The following is a 22,257-nucleotide window of genomic DNA, read 5'->3' on the forward strand; positions in this document are numbered from 1 at the left end:
ACACTAGGGGTCTCTCTTGAGCGCTGATATTCACCTCTGAACTATGAAAAAAGGCCAATGAGAGTTGGCAACCAGTATTTGCATGTCCCGCCCCCGGACATACAGGTATTTAAGCAGCGCAAATAGGGGAGTTCATTCAGAAAATTTCTTCAGAGCCGATGGTCGTGTTTGCAGACTGCTGCGTTTTACACACCGAGTTCCTGCTATCCTCTGCTGCATGCTGTTGGATTCTACGGCACAACAGCGGCTTTCTCCTGTTTGCACGGCTGTGCACTTCCTGCCCCTGAGCGCATCGACAGTTGCAGATAAGAAAGATCTCTCACGAGTTCTTTCATTCATAAAAGAGTGATTTTATTTAAAAGAGTAATTTCCTCTAAAAGAGCAAAAACACAGCGGCGTTGAACGTCCTTTTAAGGACGCGTCTTTATAAAGATGACTTTCCGCCCCTGTGTTGTTCCTGGATGCGGTAGAGTACTCTCCGCTTCCGACGGCCACAGGCGTTGTCTCCAGTGACGTGCGGTGATGTCTTAAAGAGGCTAGGCACTGAGTTATGAAAGCCAGATTACCTGATTTATTGTTTAAGCTAATAATACGTAATAACAGTGAACGTTACACACAAGCGCGGCATATCAAGAAATGTACAAATCAGGATGTATATATACAGAGTGTACTCTCTCTCTCTCACGCACACACACACACACACACAAGCGCGTAAACAGTGAACGTTACGCACAAGCGCGGCATATCAAGAAATGTACAAATCAGGATGTATATCGTGTATTCTCTCTCTCTCACGCACACACACACACACACACAAGCGCACAGCCACATAGCCAATCTTTTCTTACATACCAATCAGTTTGAAATGATCGGATAAGTTTTGGGCCCTTTTGCTGTACTAGTCAATCTAAGGCTGGCGTAGACCTCCCTCTTGCAATTAACTCATATTTGGAATTAAAATCGAGCTTGGAAAAATTTCTTAATTCCGTGATTACGGCCGGTGCTGTCATTTTGATTTTGAATTTGGCTAGCTGTGGTGTAATGACGTTAGCTACGCAAATGTCCAGGAATATCTCGATTTTAATTGGTCCATGTCTGATACGTAAAGGAGATGATTACGGGCATAACATATTTACGTCAAAAGGCACAGCAGATTTGTGCTTTTTTGCCATACATGTTAAAGAATACAGGATCGAAGTGCGCATGCGCAACATGGGTTTTCCGCTTGTCGTCTGCAATGAATGGACCGTAAAAGCACTGCTTATTCTACCATATGTTTTTAGTTGATTATGCATAACTGCTACATTTGTCATCATAACGTCTAAACAATTGGAATAACACACATATTGCATATATAAATCACAAGAATAAAAAGTAAAAATATAAATACAAGTTTATTATTTAATAAACATTTTATTTTTGAATTTTGGCAGGGTAGGCAGTGCCTAGTTTGCCTACCCAGACCGCACGTCAGCGGTTGTCTCGTGTGTCTGGGCAGCGATCACACTGAGGCTGCGTTTGTGGATGGTTCATGTTCTCATTGCGAGAACATGACCATGACAACATTGCGGTCGCGGCTTGCTTACAACCATAAGCAGGCCACTCCAGCCGCCCCCCGCGTCGCTCCTTCTTCCCACGGGATTGAGGACGATGCGGCTGGTGATGGAGGCGATTCGGGGATGGCAGCGGGTGCAGCTCGCCGGGTACGCCCCCTCGGACCACCCGCGCCCCGGCACGTTCGTTGACTCTCGTCCCCGCTCGAGGTGGCGGCAACTCGCCTCACAGCCAGTCTGCCTACCCTCTTGAGATGGAAGCAGATGAGTTCGCCGCGGGCTCTGATGCTGAGGGCTCCTCTGGGCTGCCGCCTTCGGGCTTGCACGCCCAGGAGGAGGCCGACGCACAGATGTCCGATATGCTTTCCCGGGCAGCCAACAGCGTGGGTCTGGATTGGAACCCTCCATCCTCCCCACAGCCATCACGGCTGGACGATTGGTTCTTGGGCGCTGAGCCGCCACAGCCTCGCCCCGGTTCCTTTCTTCCCGGAGGTGCATGATGAGCTGACGCCTTCGCGGAGAGCACCCCTCTCCACTCGCCGCACCGCCACCTGCTCATCCGCCCTCACCACCCTCGACGGCGGAGCGCGCCACGGGTACACGGAGATCCCCCAGGTGGATAGAGCTGTTGCGCTCCATTTATGTCCCGGAAGCACTACCACCTGGCGGGGCCGCCCTGTACTCCTGTCCCGGTCCTGTAGAGCAACATCCTCGCTCACCGCGAAGGCCTACAGCGCTACCGGATGCGCCACTTCCACCCTGCATGCCATGGCTCTCCTGCAGGTCCACCAAGCCAAGGCACTTCGCAACATGCACGGGGGTGGCCCTGATCCTGACACGCTGCAGGAACTGCGCTCAGTGACCGACCTCGCCCTGAGAGCGACGAAGGTCACAGTGCAGGCACTCGGGCAGGCGATGGCCACTCTGGTGGTCCAGGAACGTCAGCAATGGCTGGACTTTGTTGAGATGCGTGAAGCTGACAAGACTCGCTTCCTCAACGCCCCTGTCTTCCAGTTCGGCCTCTTCAGCGACACCGTTGAGGACTTTGCCCAGCAGTTCTCCCTGGTGAAGAAGCAGGCCATTTCGCACATCATGCCACGCCGCAAGCTTGCCGCCACGGCCCAGGCCCCACCTGCTCGCCGAGGGCATCCTCCCGCGGCCAGAAGACCTTCTGCTCCGCCCCAACCTGGGCCCAGCTCTCAGCCCCGGCGTCGAGCAAACCGCAGGAAGCGTACGCCCCCTGCCTCACGGACCCCTTTGAGGACCCGGAAGGCTCCCAAGCGTCCCTGAGACAGCGGACCCAGAGGACAAGAAGTTAGCTCCGGAGGTGGTAAGACCACTCCGTCCCCCAAAGGAGAATCTTTTGTTTTTTCATTTTGTTTTTTCATTGCCCCCCTGACGGGGGCTGCGGTACCCAAATTCTCAATAAAAGAGCTATTTCCTTTACCTCTGGGTCACATGGCCTGCAAATGCCGTTCTCACGGCACTGTGCTTTCAGGCCTCAACAGTCTCGGCGCCCAGGATGCGGTGCTCCCGCCCTCAGCCCCACGACTGTTCCCCGGCCGGCCGGTTCAGACGAGTCCAGAGGACGCCAGCATCAGACCTCCTCCTCAGTCACTGAACCCGCCCCTGCCGGTGCGCGGAACAAGGTAAGTGCTTTGAATTTATTCTCAGCACCAGAGCCTCGGGACGCCACAGCGCCTCCCGACGCCGCGTTACCTGTTCCGCACCGCCGCGAGCCTCGCCGGTAGGTCCAAAATACTCGTCCCCTTGGTGCCCCTAGCACGGAGCTTAGAGGCATGGCTTTCACTGCCCAGCTCGTCACGGTGGCTGCACCGGACCATCCGACTCGGTTACGCAATTCAGTTTGCCAGGTCTCCGCCCCCCTTCGTGGGCGTTCGTTCCTCCGCAGTGCACGGCGAACATGCCCACTCCCTGAGCGAGGAAATCGCCTCCCTTCTAATCAAGGACGTGATAGAGCCTGTCCCTCCGACTGAAACGAAGAAGGGTTTCTACACCCCTTACTTCATTGTACCCAAGAAAGGCGGCGGCATACGACCGATCTTGGACCTGCGAGTTTTCAATCGGACCTTGTCCAAACTCCTGTTCAAAATGCTTACCCAGAAACAAATTTTATCTGGCGTCCGGCATCTTGATTGGTTCGCAGCGGTAGACCTGAAGGACGCGTACTTCCACGTCTCAGTTCACCCTCGACATCGACCCTTTCTACGATTCGCGTTCGACGGCCAGGCGTATCAGTACAAGGTCCTCCCCTTCGGCCTGTGTCTGTCCCCTCGCGTCTTCACGAAGGTCGCAGAGGCGGCTCTTGCCCCGCTACGAGGAGCTGGCATACGCATACTCAATTACCTCGACGATTGGCTCATTTTGGCCTCCTCACAGGAATTACTATGCGCACACAGAGACCAGGTGCTCGAGCACCTCGGCCATTTAGGGTTTCAGGTCAACTGGGAAAAGAGCAAGCTCACCCCGGTCCAGAGCATCTCTTTTCTCGGTTTGGAGTTAGACTCAGTCTCAATGACAGCACGTCTCTCCAACGAGCATGCTCAGTCAGTGCTGGAATGCCTTGCTTCTTTCGAACCAGGCACCGTGGTCCCTTTGAAACGTTTCCAACGGCTCCTGGGGCATATGGCATCCTCCGCGGCGGCCGCGCCACTGGGGTTGATGCATATGAGACCACTTCAGCATTGGCTTCAGACTCGAGTCCCAAGATGAGCATGGCGCCACGGCACGCACGCCGTGGAAGTTACCCCTGCCTGCCGCCAAACCTTCAAACCCTGGACAGACCTCTGCTTTCTACAGGCAGGAGTACCCTTGCAGCAGGTGTCCCGTCGCGTTCTGGTTACAACCGATGCCTCCAAATTGGGTTGGGGCGCCGTGTGCAACGGGCGCGCAGCCGCAGGCTGGTGGAACCGAGGCCCGCTGCGCTGACACATCAACTGCCTAGAGCTGCTGGCCGTTTTTCTTGCCCTGAAGAAATTTCTTCCGTTGATTCGTGGCAAGCATGTCCTAGTCAGGACAGACAGCACCACGGTGGTGGCCTACATAAACCGCCAAGGCGGAGTACGCTCCCTCCACATGTCACAGCTCGCCCGTCGTCTCCTCCTTTGGAGTCAGCAGCCACTCACATCCCCGGCAACCTCAATGTGATAGCGGACGCGCTGTCAAGACAAAACTTGCCCGGCGGAGAGTGGAGGCTCCACCCCCAATCGGTCCAGCTGATTTGGGACAGGTTCGGCAAGGCCCAGGTAGACCTGTTTGCCTCCCAGGAAACCTCCCACTGTCCGCTCTGGTATGCCCTCACAGAGGCTCCCCTTGGGACAGATGCTCTGGCGCACAGCTGGCCCGCGGGGCTGCGCAAGTACGCTTTTACCCCAGTGAGCCTTCTTGCACAGGTGCTATGCAAGGTCAGGGAGGACAAGGAGCAAGTCACTCTGGTGGCCCCCTACTGGCCCAACCGGACGTGGTTTTCGGATCTCACACTCCTCATGACAGCCCCTCCCTGGCGAATTCCCCTGAGGAAGGACCTTCTTTCTCAGGGACGGGGCACGCTCTGGCATCTGCATCCAGACCTCTGGAATCTCCACGTCTGGTCCCTGGACGGGACGCGGAGGATCTAGCCGGCCTACCTTTGGCCGTCATAGACACTATTAACCAGGCATCTTTACGCCCTGAAGTGGCGTCTGTTCGCGGACTGGTGTTCTTCCCGAGCCGAAGACCCACAGAAGTGCGCAGTTAGGTCAGTGCTCGTGTTTCTTCAGGAGAGGCTGGAGAGGAGGCTGTCCCCCTCCACCCTCAAGGTGTATTTTGCCGCTATCGCGGCCCACCACGACACGGTAGACGGCAAGTCTCTTGGTAAGCACGACTTAATCGTCAGGTTCCTAAAAGGTGCCCGGAGGATGACTCCCTCCCGGCCTAACCTGTTTCCCTCCTGGGATCTCTCGGTCGTCCTTATGGGACTCGGAGACCCCCTTTGAGCCGCTTGACTCAGTTGGACTCAGGGCCCTCTCTCTCAGGACCGCCCTGCTGATCGCGCTCGCTTCCATCAAGAGGGTCGGGGACCTGCATGCGTTCTCTGTTAGCGACGCTTGCCTGGAGTTCGGTCCGGCGGACACTTTCGTGATCCTAAGACCGCGACCGGGCTACGTGCCCAAGGTTCCTACCACACCCTTCAGGGATCAGGTGGTGAACCTGCAAGCGCTGCCCCGGGAGGAGGCAGACCCAGCCCTTTCACTGCTGTGTCCAATACGTGCCTTACGTATTTACCTGGACCGCACACAGAGCACCAGACGCTCTGAGCAGCTCTTCGTCTGCTTTGGGCGACAGCAGAAAGGGAATGCTGTCTCCAAGCAGAGACTCGCCCACTGGGTTGTTGATGCCATTTCCCTGGCTTATCACACCCAGGCCGTACTCCCCCCTTTGCGGGTCCGAGCCCACTCCACCAGGAGTGTTGCGTCCTCGTGGGCACTGGCTAGGGGCACTGCCCTAGCAGACATTTGTAGAGCAGCGGGCTGGGCAACACCTAACACTTTTGCGAGATTCTACAATCTCCGAGTTGAGTCAGTATCGTCCCATGTTCTCTCAGATACTGAGCCCGTAGAACTCGGACGTTGTGTCTCCCCTGCCACGTCGCTGAGCCGAGCCCCTGTTGTGGCCGGACCATTTCCGGCTCCTCAGAAAAATCCTGAATGAACTCCCGTATTTGTGCCGCTTAAATACCCGTGTGTCCGGGGGCGGGACATGCAAATACTGGTTGCCAACTCTCATTGGCCTTTTTTCATAGTTCAGAGGTGAATATCGGCGCTCAAGAGAGACCCCTAGTGTCGCTTCTCTGACACAACGTCTCGTTCCCTCCATCGGGGAACGGAGGTTACATACGTAACCTAGACGATTTTGCATGTATTTGTAAAATGTGTGAGCCAAACGATTGTGGTTAATCAACAAACCGAATGAAGTGAACTGAAGATAATAATCATATGCAGGGACTAAAATTAGAACAAAAACAAAAAATTTTAAAATAACTTTATTATTATTATTATTATTATTATTATTTTAGTTATTTACTTATTTTAAAGTCCCTTTCAGTTGTCTTGGAGTGAGAACATTATTTTGAAATGCTAACTGGTTAATAACGTTATTTCATTCCAATATATATATATATATATATATATATATATATATATATATATATATATATTTTTTTTTTTTTTAATGAAACCAAAGACTTTATCATGGCACTTTTTCAGAATTACACCACAAGATGTTGCCTGAAAAAAATGAGGCTTCTCTCTGCTGATGCGCTTTCATTTTTGAAGGAAACATCTGCATCAAACATCTTTTCCTTAATCGCATGTTGTAAATGTAATGATTTACTGAATACCGTTTTTACAGCTATATATAATAACTACATATAAATGCATGATAAATTGAGCAGACCTGTAATAAAAATTAAACAAACCATACAGGTTTTTATTTATTTATTTATTTTTTTAAATAAAGACTACTGAATAGCCTACATTGCTTGTTGTGATTTCAATGCCGATAAATAACCAACACAGGAAAAAATTGGTTTTGAAATGCAAGTTGCTTAGTTCTTCCAGAGGTCACTTGTTTTCTTAGCAAACTATGGCAACACTGCAACGTATATATTGCCACCCTTATGACAGAGTCTTTTTAAACCAATAGCTGTTTCACCAGAATGACAAATAAATATGTAAATATATATTTTTTTAAATTGCAAAAACATTTAGTTTGTAATTCCTGACTGCACGTGATTAGGAAGAATCCAAGGCAAATATCGCATATCACAGGCAAGAACGTAACCAGGAAATTTATTTTCGGTGAGCCTCAATAAAAAGGGGTGGGCCAACTTTTTGCCTAAATGTTTTACCAAATTGTCCTTAACAACAGAGAAGAGGCACGATTAAACAGTTCTTTCACACTTTCAGAAATCAGAATTGTTGCACTTTTTGAACTATTTTATAACTATATATTTTAAGTTAAAGAATCTCTTATATTCTGGGTGGGCCTTTGCCCAGCCTTGGCTACGCCTCTGATCACAGGTCAAAGGAATTCACCTCAACCCTTCAACTTTGTTGAACAGCACAAGTGTTCAACTGCCATCCCGCTCACTCTTTATCTATTACTCGCCTGGGTCTACTCATTCTTTTGTAGATGAGAACAAAAGGTTTGTGTCAGAAGGCTTGAGGAAGTGCTTTTAGCCTCTTCTTGTAGTCTGTGACTCAGGTATCTGCTTTGGTCTTAAAGGGCAATTTCCTGCAGAAAAGTTTGAGATCTTCTGAGTAAATTCTCAGCTCGCCTTTTAGTCTAAGTTTGTCTATAGTGTCAACAGGTGACTAGTCCATAGTGGGTCCACACACCCACAATGACACTTTCAGACACCGTTAGCAAACGGGCTGTGCTTATTATAGGAATCTTGAAAATATCATTACTACATCATTATGCTGGGGATATTCCATACAGTAGCTTGTGTGTGTGTGTGTGTGTGTGTGTGTGTGTGTGTGTGTGTGTGTGTTTTGTATCTATTATTCCCCCTAGTTGTTATAATAAAATAATGACTTATTGTATTAGACATTCATGTACAGTATACAACAAAACATGTGATTGCTTGTCTCTGTTGCCAGACTAACAATTCAAATTTGGTGTGATCTCCTGATTCAAATAAGTAATTCATTGTTAGAATATTTTTTTCAGGATTAGCTCTAAGCGTGCATCTCTTCTTCTCCTTCTCTCCTCACCTTCCTCGCTTGTCACTGACAGTGGTCTCTCCACTTTCATCACATGGAAATAATAAAGAGGTCAAGCAAATACCCCTCCTCGTGGGTGTTGATGGTGGGGATAATGGAAGATGGATGTCCCTGGTGTCAACATTGCAGGTGTTTGCTTTTATGACCAAGCATAGTCTGCAAGCAGTTTCTCATTGCAATTTGAAGAGCAAGACAGCCTTCAAGTCTCCAGCAGTGCTTCTTGGACTGTGTAATTTAAGAGACTAATTTTAGGGGGAAGCAAATTAGATTCTATTCAAAAGCAGATCTGCATCAAATGAAGATTCACTACTGTGGTCAGACTTCTGACCAAGCTTAGTACTCAGCCTTTTTTGTGTTTAGAGTTCTGCAAATTTTCACTAAAGAAAAAAAAAAAAAAGCTTAGACATTTCACATCAGTCATCTTCAACCACCATTTGGGACTGATAACGTGGGGGGAAATGAAGCAGCTCAAGGACATAAAAGTCATTGACCCCAAATAGGAATCTCCGATTAGTGTTGGATAAAGTGCCAAATTGTCATATTTAAGTAAAAGTAAAGATATCTTTATGAAAATTGACTCAAGTAAAAGTTAAAGAAGCTCATGAGAAAAACGCTCACGTAAAAGTATTATAGTAGTAAATTTACTTAACCTCCCCTAACTTAACCCTAAATATCAAAATAACAAGTAAATGGCATAATTGGTTATTTTTGATTCAAACACATGATGCCTTGGTTGAATTTAAATGGTAAACCTCATTGTATTCACTTCATATTGATTTTACAAATATGAACAGTTCTCCAGAAAATGCAGGAGACTTAAACAAATGTTAAAGGGGTCATGACATGAGAAACCAAATTTGCCTTGATCTTTTGGTATATAAGAGGTCTTTGTATCATTAAAACGTCCTGCAAGTTTAATATTTTAAGACGTCCTCCCCATTCTAAACGAATCATTTATTTAATCAAGCTCAAAATACAGCTCGTTCTGGATTCATGGTTGGAAGTGACGTGACGGTTACAAGTGACGTACCAGCGTTTGCATATGACCGCCTCCAGCACAAAATAACTATGCTTTAAGCGCAAGACAACTACGCTCATTTCGTATCGCTGTGCGCCTCACAAGTGTTCAGTCGATGGACAGCGAGCTCTGACAGAGACTACTTGTGCACAGGAAAATTACGATGCCACACAGATGTGCTGTTCCTGGCTGTGGTCAAACAAAACCTCTGAATAAGCTGCCGAAAGATCCAGACGTCAGGGAAAAATGGATGCAGTTTATTTTTTGCGGACGTCCCAGTCACGGCAGTGTTAACTTAAGCGTTTGTTCTGTACATTTTAAGGATGACTGTTTTGAGAACAAATCTCAATATGATGCTGGCTTTGCCAGAAAACTGTTGCTCAAAGATAAGTCCGTGCCGACTATTCTGGGAACAACGACGACGCAAACTGTAAGTAATCTATTTTAAACTTTAAACTACTTTTTAAAGCGCAATTTCATTCATTATGAATAATCACAGTGTTTTTACTTAGTTTACTTGCATATTGTTCTGGCTGGGGCGTCAATAATTGATACATCGGCACTGACGTTAGCCAATCATAACAGTGGGCGTTAACACTGAAGTCTTAAATGGAAAACGCCCCCAAAACAGACTGTTTGAATCAGAGGATGAGAAACAGGGTGGGAAAAGGTCATAAATCACTAGATTTTAAAAGTTTTTCTTAAAAAAAAATATATTAATACTATAATTGCACCTAAGGGAACATAATAATACAATAAAAAAACCCATGTCATGACCCCTTTAAGGCACAAAAATTCATCAGTATTTCACAACGTTCCTAATGTTTAAATCCAAAAAGTTAAAACATGTATTTATAGTAATTTCTTTTATAAAATAACAATAATAGTAAAAATAATAATAATAAACATTAAAAGTTAAATTAACAGTCTCTTCTCTTACGATTCCAGAGGGAGGATGCAACACACGCTGTCCGGGGTTCTAATGATTTTGATTCAGATTTGGGAATTGATTTTCTAAATTAATTGTTCAGACTGCTTTTCAAATAAATTCAACTAATGCCAAAGAATAAAACTGATCAAAAGATATGACTTAAACAATTAGTTTGGCAGTCGGTCATCACTATCACCAAGCCACATGCAGTTTACATTTACAACTTTGTAATTTTTTGCTTTGTTCAGTCGCAAAAGTATCAAGTGGCTCGTCTTACATCAGATAGTTTAATAAAGACAGCATATATAACTTTTGACCAGCCTCAAAGGACAAGGGTTTTCACTCCAGGTTCTCTGTCTTGGTTGGTACACTGTTCGTTTTAAAACATCTGTAAAGAATTACAGCCTTACTATTGAAATTCAAATGGAAAACCTTGGCTCTGAGGTGAAGCAGAAATAAAGATAGAGTAAAAAGGATGTTCAGTCTTTCACTTTGAACAGTTTTAGTGCTGCATCATCCCAACACGGTGGTCAGTTAGCTGCTGAACTTATTAACCATTATTTAAGAGCTTAAGCAATTAACTTGACACTGTTCTTCATTTTGAATAGCAACTTTTTTAAGGAGAGCAAAATAAATAAATTAATAAATAAATAAAAAGCTAGTTCAATCTTTGATCAACACTGAAATACAATGTTTATTTAGAAAAATCAAAACAAAAACAATTTGTTTTAAGTGCACACTGTAAAAGTTTCAAATAAACAGTTTACTGTAAAATCTTAATCATATCTTATAAGGTTATAAGGTAATACCACATCTCTAGGAAGTTTAGTCCTGAATATAGCCATATTTAATTTGGCATGCTTCAGAATAGTGCTGGCTTTGAGGCATGTGTTACTAGCTTTAGCATTCATATGGCTGCCAAGCCCCAGTCCTCCAGTCACTGTCTGACGGCTGTTATCAGAGAACACACACACAAATGCATCATTAGTGGCCATTCAGCCTGTGAATTACAGTTCACAGCACAGAAATGAGCAGGTGTAATGTTCATTCTCTTGACTAGTACTGCTTCACTGTTTCAAGACTTTACTGTATATAAAAATCCCCCTTGAAATTAGACTTTTGCTGGTGTCTCCAGTTTTACAGATGCTTCTCCTGAGAACAAGACCTGAGTAATGTATTATTTGTTTAATATCTGTTATTTTCTGTAAAGCTGCTTTGAAACGATGTGTATTGTGAAAGGCACGATACAAATAAAAATAAACTGACTTGAATAATCTCACATGTGTTTCCCTTAATAGTTTCAGAAGAGATCACAACAATGTCTCAAACTGTGCTTAGATTTGCCCAGTGTTTCCAATGTCTGGAAACATTTCAACTAATGACTTCCTAGATGTGTATGACTTTCTCTCTTCTGCTGAACAAGAGCAAAGATTTTTAGAAGAATATCTTAGCTCTGTAGGTCCATGTAAGTCAGCATGGTCCAAATAGCACATAAAGGCAGCATGAATGGATACGACTCCAGTGGTTAAATCTGTTTCTGGTTCTCCAAAGGAATTGTCAGAGAAACATCTGAGACAAAGTTGGATGAATGAGAAACATCACCAAACTTAATTCTGAATGTAATTTTTAATTGAATTGGAATACTGATTTTTAAAATAGGCCTAAATTAGCATTTGTCAACTTCAGGAACTTTTATAATTTTGGATTTCTTGAAAGTAAAATCTCTGTAAAACATCACATTCTCATTTATGTATTTATTTTTTATTTGCCTAACGATGTCCAACAAGTGTGGGTAAGCATCACTGGAAATGAATGCTTTATTTTCATTTTCTTTTGCAAATCTTTAAATTAATTTCCACTACATCTCAAATGTTTTATTGTGTTAAATACAATTCTGTTGTTAAAAAAGACGGTGATGAAATTATGTTTTTATTTTATTATTATTAGTTTTTTATAATTTTTCCATCTCCTTTTTCTTGATAAGTCTAACATTTTATGTTAGCTATTAAACATAAAACAAACATATTTACTTTATTAATAAACAACACAATAATTTGACATAGGCATGGCAGCAGGCAGAACAGGTAGAAAAGGTAGATCAGGCACGTCAGGTGCGCTGGTTGCGTTTTTAGTTTATAGTTTTATTTTAACGTTCTTAGACACAGGTCCGCCTCTTCAGATACATTATATCTGTGACAAGTGCGATTTCTCTACATCTATCGTTCGAAACTACAGTCAAGGTATTAGGCTTTACGGGAAAAATGCTGTGATTAATGCATTCATCTACTTAGGTCAACATAAGACTCAAAAACCTTTCCAAGCCAAATACCACACAAGCAACCATTTTATCATTACACTCTGTCTGCTCCTCTCTGGCGATGTTCATCAGTGCCCCGGTCCAAATTCAAACGTTGTGGACGGAGCGATGTGGCCTAGTCTAAATCAGTCTGGGCTAGCAACTGCATTTGATGTCCAGGTTCAACAAGTTGAGGAGTGCAGAAACCTCGCCGGTGGGCCTGTGGATCAGAGGCACAGTGTCCCTTCCCTCTACTGTTGTCTACACACCGGGGATTCGACGCCCAGTCCGGTGGATGTCTCATGTGTTGCCGTGCGGCTTGCGGCGGGTGGTGGGGGCTGGGAGCACGCTGCGGCGGAGGGAGAGAGTCGGGAACACATGGCAGCTGCTGCTACAGATGAGGATAAACAATCGTGCACGATGGCTACAGTGAATGATGAGAGAAATGGGTGTCTGCTGGTGAACGCAACGGGCATGGCGGTGGATCTGGATATCTGCCCTAGAAGTGCTGGTTTACCTGCAGCGCCAGGCGCACTTTGGTCAGTGGCGTTGTCCCGTCCAAGTAGGCCAACTAGATCTTTGCTTCAAAGAGTGTTGAATTCTGCAAAATCTAAGTACTCTAAAACACAAAATGAAAGAAATGGCTTTTCATCAAACTCTAAATGGAGAACTTGTACCCGTGGAGAACAAATCCATCAAGGAAACAAACATACCGGTAGTAACTGTAAAGACATCCATGGACCTACTCATGTAAACCCCGTCTTTAAAAAACATAGCAGTTTTAAACTTTTTAAAACAGTTAATCATTCTAGAGTCATCTGGGATCCCCAAAAGAAACCCAGGGGACTATTAGGAGGGCATTTAAATATCCGTAGTGTAATGTCTAAAATTGAACAAGTCAAACATTTGGTATGTGACTCCAATCTAGACTTTCTCTGTCTTTCAGAAACATGGTTAAATAAGAACTCACCATCGGCAGCTTTGAATATACCCGGATATAATTTATTTAGACGAGATAGCGTTAAGGGGAGAGGTGGTGGAGTCATGGTTTACCTGAAGATTAATTTTCACTGCACCCAGATTCAACTATCTAATGTAAATCTGGAATGTATTGGATTAAATATTACTCTCTCTTTTCAAATGTCTTTTGTTATGTTTTTACTCTATTGTCCACCTTCTTCTACCAATACCTTCTATGATGAATTTAAAAGGTTACTCAAAGAATGTAATTCAAAACAAGAAGTCTTACTCTTAGGTGATTTCAACATAAATTGGGATGACAAGAGAAACAGGAATTATTTAAAAAGAATTACAGATAATATGGATTTTACACAACTAATTAAAGGTCCTACCAGATTAACCGCATCCTCACAGACGCAAATTGATTTACTTTTCACAAACAGGCCAGAAAGATTTGAGAAAACATATAATCTCATTACTGGATTAACTGATCATAACCTAATTTTATTGTCAAGAAAGCTTACAAATAATAGATTTAGGACAAATAAATATCATTCTCAGTATTCTAGAATTCCTAAAAGTGAACTTGACAATTTCCAAATGACTATAAATAAAATAAACTGGAATGAAATTATAGCTGGGAGGAATGTAGAGGAAGATAGTGAGAGATTTATAAACACAATTCAGAGTGTAGCACAAAAGTTCACAAAAACATCCCAAGGTACGAAAAAGAGTAAAAAGAACTGTCTACCATGGTTGAGTATAGACTTACTGAAACTGATGAAGGACCGAGACTTGTACTAAAATATTTTTTGAAGTTTAAATTGCCAACTGATAGACAAACGTTTACAATGTTACGTAATAGGGTTACTCAAGAATTAAGAAAGGCTAAAGCAAACTTTTTTATTAGTATTATTCATGAGTCTAGAGGTAATACTACACAAATCTGGGAGCATATTAAGAAATTAATAGGTGTAAATAACAGTGGATCATCAAAGCAACTACAGTTAAAGCCACATGGTAAAATATCTGAGGATCCCTTTGAAATGGCTGAAGCCTTTAAAAGATACTTCATTGACTCTGTGGATGAGATTACTCAAAGTTTCACTGAAACAAAGGATAATATCTTAGTGGACTGTCAGCTTCAAACTTCTAAACCCCAATTCTGTTTAAGTAACATCTCAGAGCAAGAGGTATTAAGGATAATTAAAACACTTAAGACTACCAAGACTAAATACTGTTAAAGAATGGACTCCATAATGCTCAAGTTGTTAAAGGACCGCTTAGCTCCATCCATTACAAATATCATAAACCTTTCAATATTTCAAGGGATTTTTCCAAACACATGGAAAACTGCTATTGTGTCACCAATTTTTAAAGCAGGAGATCCCCAGATTATCAGTAACTATAGACCTATCAGTATTTTGCCTGTTGTATCTTGTAACATTCACCTTGTCCCGTTTTGCCCTTACCTCTTCTTTGCCCATTTCGTCCCGTATTTAACTCCACAGTCCCCTTGTTAGCGTGCATGTTCTCTGTTATTAGTTTCACCTGCCCCCGCCCCCTCTGGCTCTCGCGCTCGCTCACAATCATCAGAGTATTTGTTTCACCCGCACTCGTCCCAATCACTCGATTATTAGTTTCACCTGCACTGTTCATTTTCCCCTATTTATACGCTGCCCTTTCGCTTCACTCTTGTTGGTTATTGTTTAGTTTACCCCTTTGCTTTGCCAGCTCTAGTGTTCCCCTAGCTTCCCCTGTCTTTTCCTCTCGCTTGTTTCGTTTGATATACTCTGATTCCCCGGCTTCGACCTAACGCTCCCCTCGACTACTCTTCTGTGGATTTGCCCCTTTGATATACTCTGATTCCCTGGCTTCGACCTCACGCTCCCCTTGACTACTCTTCACTGGATTTGCCTTTTTTGTACTGTTGCCTGCTTTGTTGAATAAAGCAGTTTTACTCCGACATTGTGACTGTCTCGTCTTGTGTGTGCGTTACAGAATAACGGCCCCAGTCTCGAAGCCTGCCACGGCCCCAGTCCCGAAGCATGCCACGGCCAGCGAGCCAGCGCCCATGCCTGCCACAGCCAGCGAGCCAGCGCCCATGCCTGCCACGGCCAGCGAGCCGGCGCCCATGCCGGCCACGGCCAGCGAGCCGGCGCCCATGCCTGCCACGGCCAGCGAGCCAGCGCCTGTAACCTCGACCGTCCCCATGGCCACGCTCCCTGTTGGCCGAAGGAGAAAGAGAAGGAAGAGGGCACCTTCTCCCCAGTCTCGTCTTGTGCTCAAGACCACAGAGGTTCCCTCAGAGTCTTTCACGGCTCTGCCAGCCTCTGCTCCGCCCTCAGAGTCTTCCACGGCTCTGCCGGCCTCTGCTCCACCCTCAGAGTCTTCCACGGCTCTGCCGGCCTCTGCTCCGCCCTCAGAGTCTTCCACGGCTCTGCCGGCCTCTGCTCCGCCCTCAGAGTCTTCCACGGCTCTGCCGGCCTCTGCTCCGCCCTCAGAGTCTTCCACGGCTCTGCCGGCCTCTGCTCCGCCCTCAGAGTCTTCCACTGCTCTGCCGGCCCCTGTTTCGCCCTCAGAGTCTTCCACGGCTCTGTGGGGCTCTGCTCCGCCCTCAGAGTCATCCATGACTCTGCCAGCCTCTGCTCACCCCTCAGAGTCCTCCAGGGCTCCGCCTCTCAGGCCTCCCAGGGCCCCGCCTCTCGAGCCTCCCAGGGCCCCTCCTCTCGAGCCTCCCAGGGCTCTGCCTCTCAAGTCTCTCGAGCCTCCCAGGGCTCTACCCCTCGAGCCTCCCAGGGCTCCGCCTCTCAAGCCTCTCGAGCCTCTTAGGGCTCCGTCTCTCGAGTCTTTCAGGGCTCCTCCCCCTCTCAAGCCTCTTAGGGCTTCGTCTCTCGAGTCTTCCAGGGCTCCTCTTCCTCTTGAGCCTCTCAGGGCTCCGTCTCTCGAGTCTTCCAGGGCTCCTCCTCCTCTCGAGCCTCTCAGGGCTCCGTCTCTCGAGTCTTCCAGGGCTCCTCCTCCTCTCGAGCCTCTCAGGGCTCCGTCTCTCGAGTCTTCCAGGGCTCCTCCTCCCGAGCCTCTCAAGGCTCCGTCTCTCGAGTCTTTCATGGCTCCCCCTCTCAAGTCTCTCGAGCCTCCCAGGGCTCCGCCCCTCAAATCACTCGAGCCTTCCAGGGCTCCACTCCTCAAGTCACTCGAGTCTTCCAGGGCTCCGCCTACAGAGCCTCTCGAGTCTTCCCAGGCCTTTCTCCCTGAGCCTCCTACGGCTCCGCCTCCCGAGCCTCCTACGGCTCCCCCTCCAGAACCTCCTAAGGCTCCACCTCCCGAGCCTCCTATGGCTCTGCTCCCAGAGACTCCAGAGCTTTCTAGGGCTCCGCCTCTCGAGCCTCCTACGGCTCCGCCTCTCGAGCCTCCTATGGCTCCGCCTCCCGAGCCTCCTACGGCTCCCCCTCCAGAGCCTCCTACGGCTCCACCTCCCGAGCCTCCTACGGCTCTGCTCCCAGAGACTCTAGAGCTTTCTAGGGCTCCACCTCTCGAGCCTCCTACGGCTCCGCCTCTCGGGCCTCCTACGGCTCTGCTCCCAGGGACTCCAGAGCCTTCTAGAGCTCCGCCTCCCGAGCCTCCTACGGCTCTACCCCCAGAGACGACAGAGCCTGCCAGGTCTTTGCCTCAGAAACCTCCCACGGCGCCACCTCCCTTGGCTCCGCCTCCAGAGCCTTCCAGGTCTTCGCCCCTAAAGCCTCCTTCGGCTCCACCTCCAGAGCCTTCCAGGCCTCCGCCTCTAGAGCCTCCCACGGCGCCACCGTCATTGGCTCCACCTCCTGAGCCTTCCAGGCCCCCGCCTCTAGAGCCTCCTACGGTGCCGCCTCCATCGGCTCCGCCGCCAGAGCCTTCCAGGTCTCCGTCTCTAGAGCCTCCTGCAGCACCACCTCCCTCTGCCCCGTCTCTTGGGCCCCCTATGGCACCGCCTCCTGAGGCCCCCGAGCCTTCCTCGGCGCCGCCTCCTCAATCTCTCAGTGCCCCGCCTGCCGAGTCTCTCACGGCTCCGCCTTCCAGGGCTCCGTCTCCCAAGTCCTCCACGGCCCCACCTTTCACGGCTCCGCCCCCGGAAACCCTTCCTCACCTGGTTCTGCCAGCTCCCCCAGTAACCGTTCGTCTGCCCGGACTTCCTGACCCTCTTCCTGTCCTGTGGCCTTTCCCCTGGCCTCCTGACCCTCTTCCTGTCCTGTGGCCTCTTCCCTGGCCTCCTGACCCTGTTCCTGTCCCGTGGCCACCTCCCAGGCCTCCTAGCCTAGTCCCTGTCCTGTGGTCACCTTCCAGGCCCCCGGACCCAGTCCCTGTCCTACAGTCGCCTTCCAGGCCCCCTGACCAGGTCTCTTCCCTATGTCTGCCCCTCAGATCTCCACCCGGCCACCCACCTGTCCGCTATGTTCCCCCTGACCTTGCCTTGAACTGCCCATTTACCCTGTGGACTGTTTCATTGCCCCTCGTTGCCCCTTGGACTTCCTGCCTACCCTCTGTGCCCCTTGGACTGCCCTCTTGTTCTTGTGCCCCTTGGACTGCCCTCTTTTTGTTTTTGGGTTTTTGTGGGTTTTCCGTTCTGGGGTTTTGTTCGTTGGGATCGTCTGGTATCCGATCCCTTGAGGGGGGCTATGTAACATTCACCTTGTCCCGTTTTGCCCTTAACTCTTCTTTGCCCATTTCGTCCCGTATTTAACTCCACAGTCCCCTTGTTAGCGTGCATGTTCTCTGTTATTAGTTTCACCTGCACCCGCCCCCTCTGGCTCTCGCGCTCGCTCACAATCATCAGAGTATTTGTTTCACCCACACTCGTCCCAATCACTCGATTATTAGTTTCACCTGCACTGTTCGTTTTCCCCTATTTATACGCTGCCCTTTCGCTTCACTCTTGTTGGTTATTGTTTAGTTTACCCCTTCGCTTTGCCAGCTCTAGTGTTCCCCTAGCTTCCCCTGTCTTTTCCTCTCGCTTGTTTCGTTTGATATACTCTGATTCCCCGGCTTCGACGTAACGCTTCCCTCGACTACTCTTCTGTGGATTTGCCCCTTTGATATACTCCGATTCCCCGGCTTTGACCTCACGCTCCCCTTGACTAGTCTTCACTGGATTTGCCTTTTTTGTACTGTTGCCTGCTTTGTTGAATAAAGCAGTTTTACTCCGACATTGTGACTGTCTCGTCATGTGTGTGCGTTACATATCTAAGGTGATGGAGAAGTGGGTTTCAGAGAAAATAGTCTTTTATTTGAACAACAGTGACTTTAGCCTGCATCCTATGCAATTTGATTTTAGAGCTCACCATTCAACAGAGACTGCTACCCTTTTCCTTCTGGAAAACATTAAATCCATGATGGATACGGGTGGTATTGTGGGGGCAATTTTCCTGGACCTTAAAAAGGCCTTTGACACTGTGAATCATGGAATACTTATTAACAAATTAGCTTCTTTTAATTTTTCTAAGGATACCATTAAGTGGATTGATTCATATCTAAAGGGAAGAACAAATTATGTAAAGGTCCAAAATCATAAATCCACTGTTTATACAAATAATACTGGTGTTCCGCAAGGATCTATACTTGGGCCATTGTTGTACAGTCATTATGTTAATGATTTGCCTTTAGTTTGTTCCGATATAGAAATCCTATTATATGCTGATGATGCTGTTATTTATGTACATAGCAGCACAAAACAGCAAGCTGCTTCAAAACTAACCAGTGCAATGAACTATATCACAACATGGCTTGACAGATCATGTCTAACGTTAAATGTTTCTAAAACGGTTAGCATGTTCTTTTCAAAGTGACCATGTAGCGTTCCAGACCCTGACATAATGATATCAGGTCAAAATTTGCAAGTTGTGACTGAATACAAGTATCTGGGTGTTTGGATTGATTCGAATCTCTGTTTTAGAACTCATGTAAAAAGTATGTGTAAACGAGTTAGATTTAATCTAAGTAATTGTAGATTTGTTAGGGAATCTTTCAGCTTTGAAACTGCTAAAATATATATGAATGCCATGATTATCCCTCATTTTATATACTGTTTGACAAGCTGGGCACAACGTCTCGACAAGCTGGGTAACAAGTCTACAATGAAGTCACTTGAAAGTCTTTATAAACATACTCTTAAAGTTTTAGTTCAGAAACCTAATAGTTTTCACACCTGTCAAATCTTAAATACCCATAGACTATTGAGTTGGGAAAACTTGATCACTTACAGTAATCTTTGTCTAGTTTATAAGATATTGCATAGCACGGCCCCACCTCCACTGAAGAGATTTGTTACGCAGAGAGCAGGCACTCATGTCACCAGAGGTATCACAAGAGGGGACTGTATCATTCCCACTCGAAAAAGTGCCTTTAGTCAGTCAGCTTTCTCTGTAACAGCAACTAAACAGTTGAATCTATTGCCAAGGCTGATAAGAGAAACAAACACTTATCGTTCTTTTACTGGTAAGCTTAAGAACTGGCTAATTGATAATCAGATATGTGCACATTAGACTACTGACTGCCTACTGAGAATTGTGGCATGCTAGCAGATTGTCTTGTGTAAGACTTTGAAATCTCTCAGTATGTTTTAGCCTATGTTTGTGTGCTGATGTTGCTTGTTACTTATTGTTGTGTGTTGTCTTATCACTATTTTTCTATGTTGTTATTATTTGTGGACTGTAAAAGTCATTTTATGTTTTTTATATCTTGATTGTTGGTTGCCTTCATAATAACTGGCCAGGGACAACAGATGAAAATTAGCCTGTTGAGCTAACTCTGGCTCATTTAGTTATTTTACTGTTAATTAATAAGCACTGTCCCTGTAAAATAAACAAATAAATAAAAATAAATAAATAAATAAGATAATCTTTCTTAATATTTGTTAATAAAAATACAGTTGTTCATTTTTAGTTCATATAGCATTAACAAATTAACATTGTATATGCTGAAATAAACATTAACCAAGATCAATGAATGCTGTAAAAATATTGTTTATTGTTAGTTCATGTTAACAATGTTGTTAACTAATGTTGTTAACTAATGTTAACCAATGTAAATTTTAAAGTGTTACCAAAAAACTTTATAGGTGCAAAATTGTTTGGAAATGATGGCACAACTATGGGATTAATATTTTTTTTTAATAGAAACAATTTTCACAATAAGAAAAATAAATGATCTATTGAAATAGATAATGTTTATTTTGCTCATACTATCGGCTCGAATGGCCTGAAGATGTTTCTTCAAATTTAGGCCATTCAGTCTGATAGTTAACATAATTTGTATGCTGACCTACAGTGTGACTGAAATATGAAAAGTGAGCCTTAATTTGTAGGAGGCCTTATTTTGATCCTTTGATTCTACGATGAGGTTCTTTCAATGTGTGCTCTTCATTTTCCTCCATGCATCAGTGACATAGCCTTACATCTGTGCTCATTTCATGCTACCTGACTGGAGGCGATCTAGCCAGGATTGAGGTAGACTGAAGGCGGAGGCAACTGATCTTTCTGTGTCTGTTGCCCTTGAGACGCCCTCTCTCCTCCCTCCCTCTGATAATCATCTCTAATGAATGGCTGTGTGTGGTTGGAGTGCTGAAAGATAACAATCATATCATGGAGGGTAAGGTTCAGGTTTCAGAAACAAATCATGAATTCCATCTTAACAATCTGGATGTCTTCCATAATGCCACACATTCACTGATTGCGCTGTTAATGGACCTACACCAAAATCAAACTTGGCACCACCCAAGTATTCTTGGCCCTGTCCCTGTTTCTCTGCGTGTGAGTTGACCCATATCAGGAACTTATGTGCTGCTCTCTTGTGTGTTGTGTTCTGATGTCAGGTGGAGATAGCACATGGAGTGTGTGAGTTTTGGTCATGTTGTTTTTTTTTTGTGTGTATGGTGAATGTGTATGGGAGTAAGTGTTGAAGCATTCAACTTATATTAGAGAGTGTGTGCTTGCTTATATATGTGTGTGTGTGAATATAACCATGACTGTGTGGTTGTATATGAGTCTGAGTTTGCCTTAAAACAAGCAAAGTAGCTACTGGTACAAGATAAATCTCTCTCCACATCTGAATGGTCCAAACTGGTCTTCGGCCAGCAGTCTCAAGTTCAAGGGGAGACCTTATCGTGTACATGGCCAGAGACGCAGTGTAATTAGAAGTGTAATTTCTATACCGATATGGCAAATTATGTTTAATAGCTGTTGAGGCAGTTAAGAATTTCTGTGGCAAATAAGTCAATATCTGATGTAAAATGCTGCCTGTTGAGATACTGTGATGCCGAACCGCAATCGATCAAATGGTGGCTGCGGTTATGTCAGGGTGTGTCATGGAATTCATTATTATGTCAATTCAACATGCAATTTAACCAGCAGAAATAAAAGGGATTTTTTTTAACTTGTGGCTTGTTTTGCCCTCAAGTGTTCACAAATGCATAATTACTTCTGTCACATTTTTACAAATCCCTGTTATTGTGATGCCTCTATTTGTTAGTATTTGTCAGAAGCTTGGGCTGCAGCAATCAGTCGAAGAGTTGTGCAGTCATGATCTGATTGGTTAATGGTATTGCATCATAGGTGTTCAAACAGAAAGCCACATTAGGTATGTAAAATTAATAATTTGAACTAGAAATGATAATGTGAATAATATATATATACTGTATATATACTGTATCTTTCCTAGCATTTGTCCCGTGGAGGTGCAGGGTC

The sequence above is a fragment of the Xyrauchen texanus genome, chromosome 22 (assembly GCF_025860055.1).
Source record: "Xyrauchen texanus isolate HMW12.3.18 chromosome 22, RBS_HiC_50CHRs, whole genome shotgun sequence".
NCBI lineage: Eukaryota > Metazoa > Chordata > Actinopteri > Cypriniformes > Catostomidae > Xyrauchen > Xyrauchen texanus.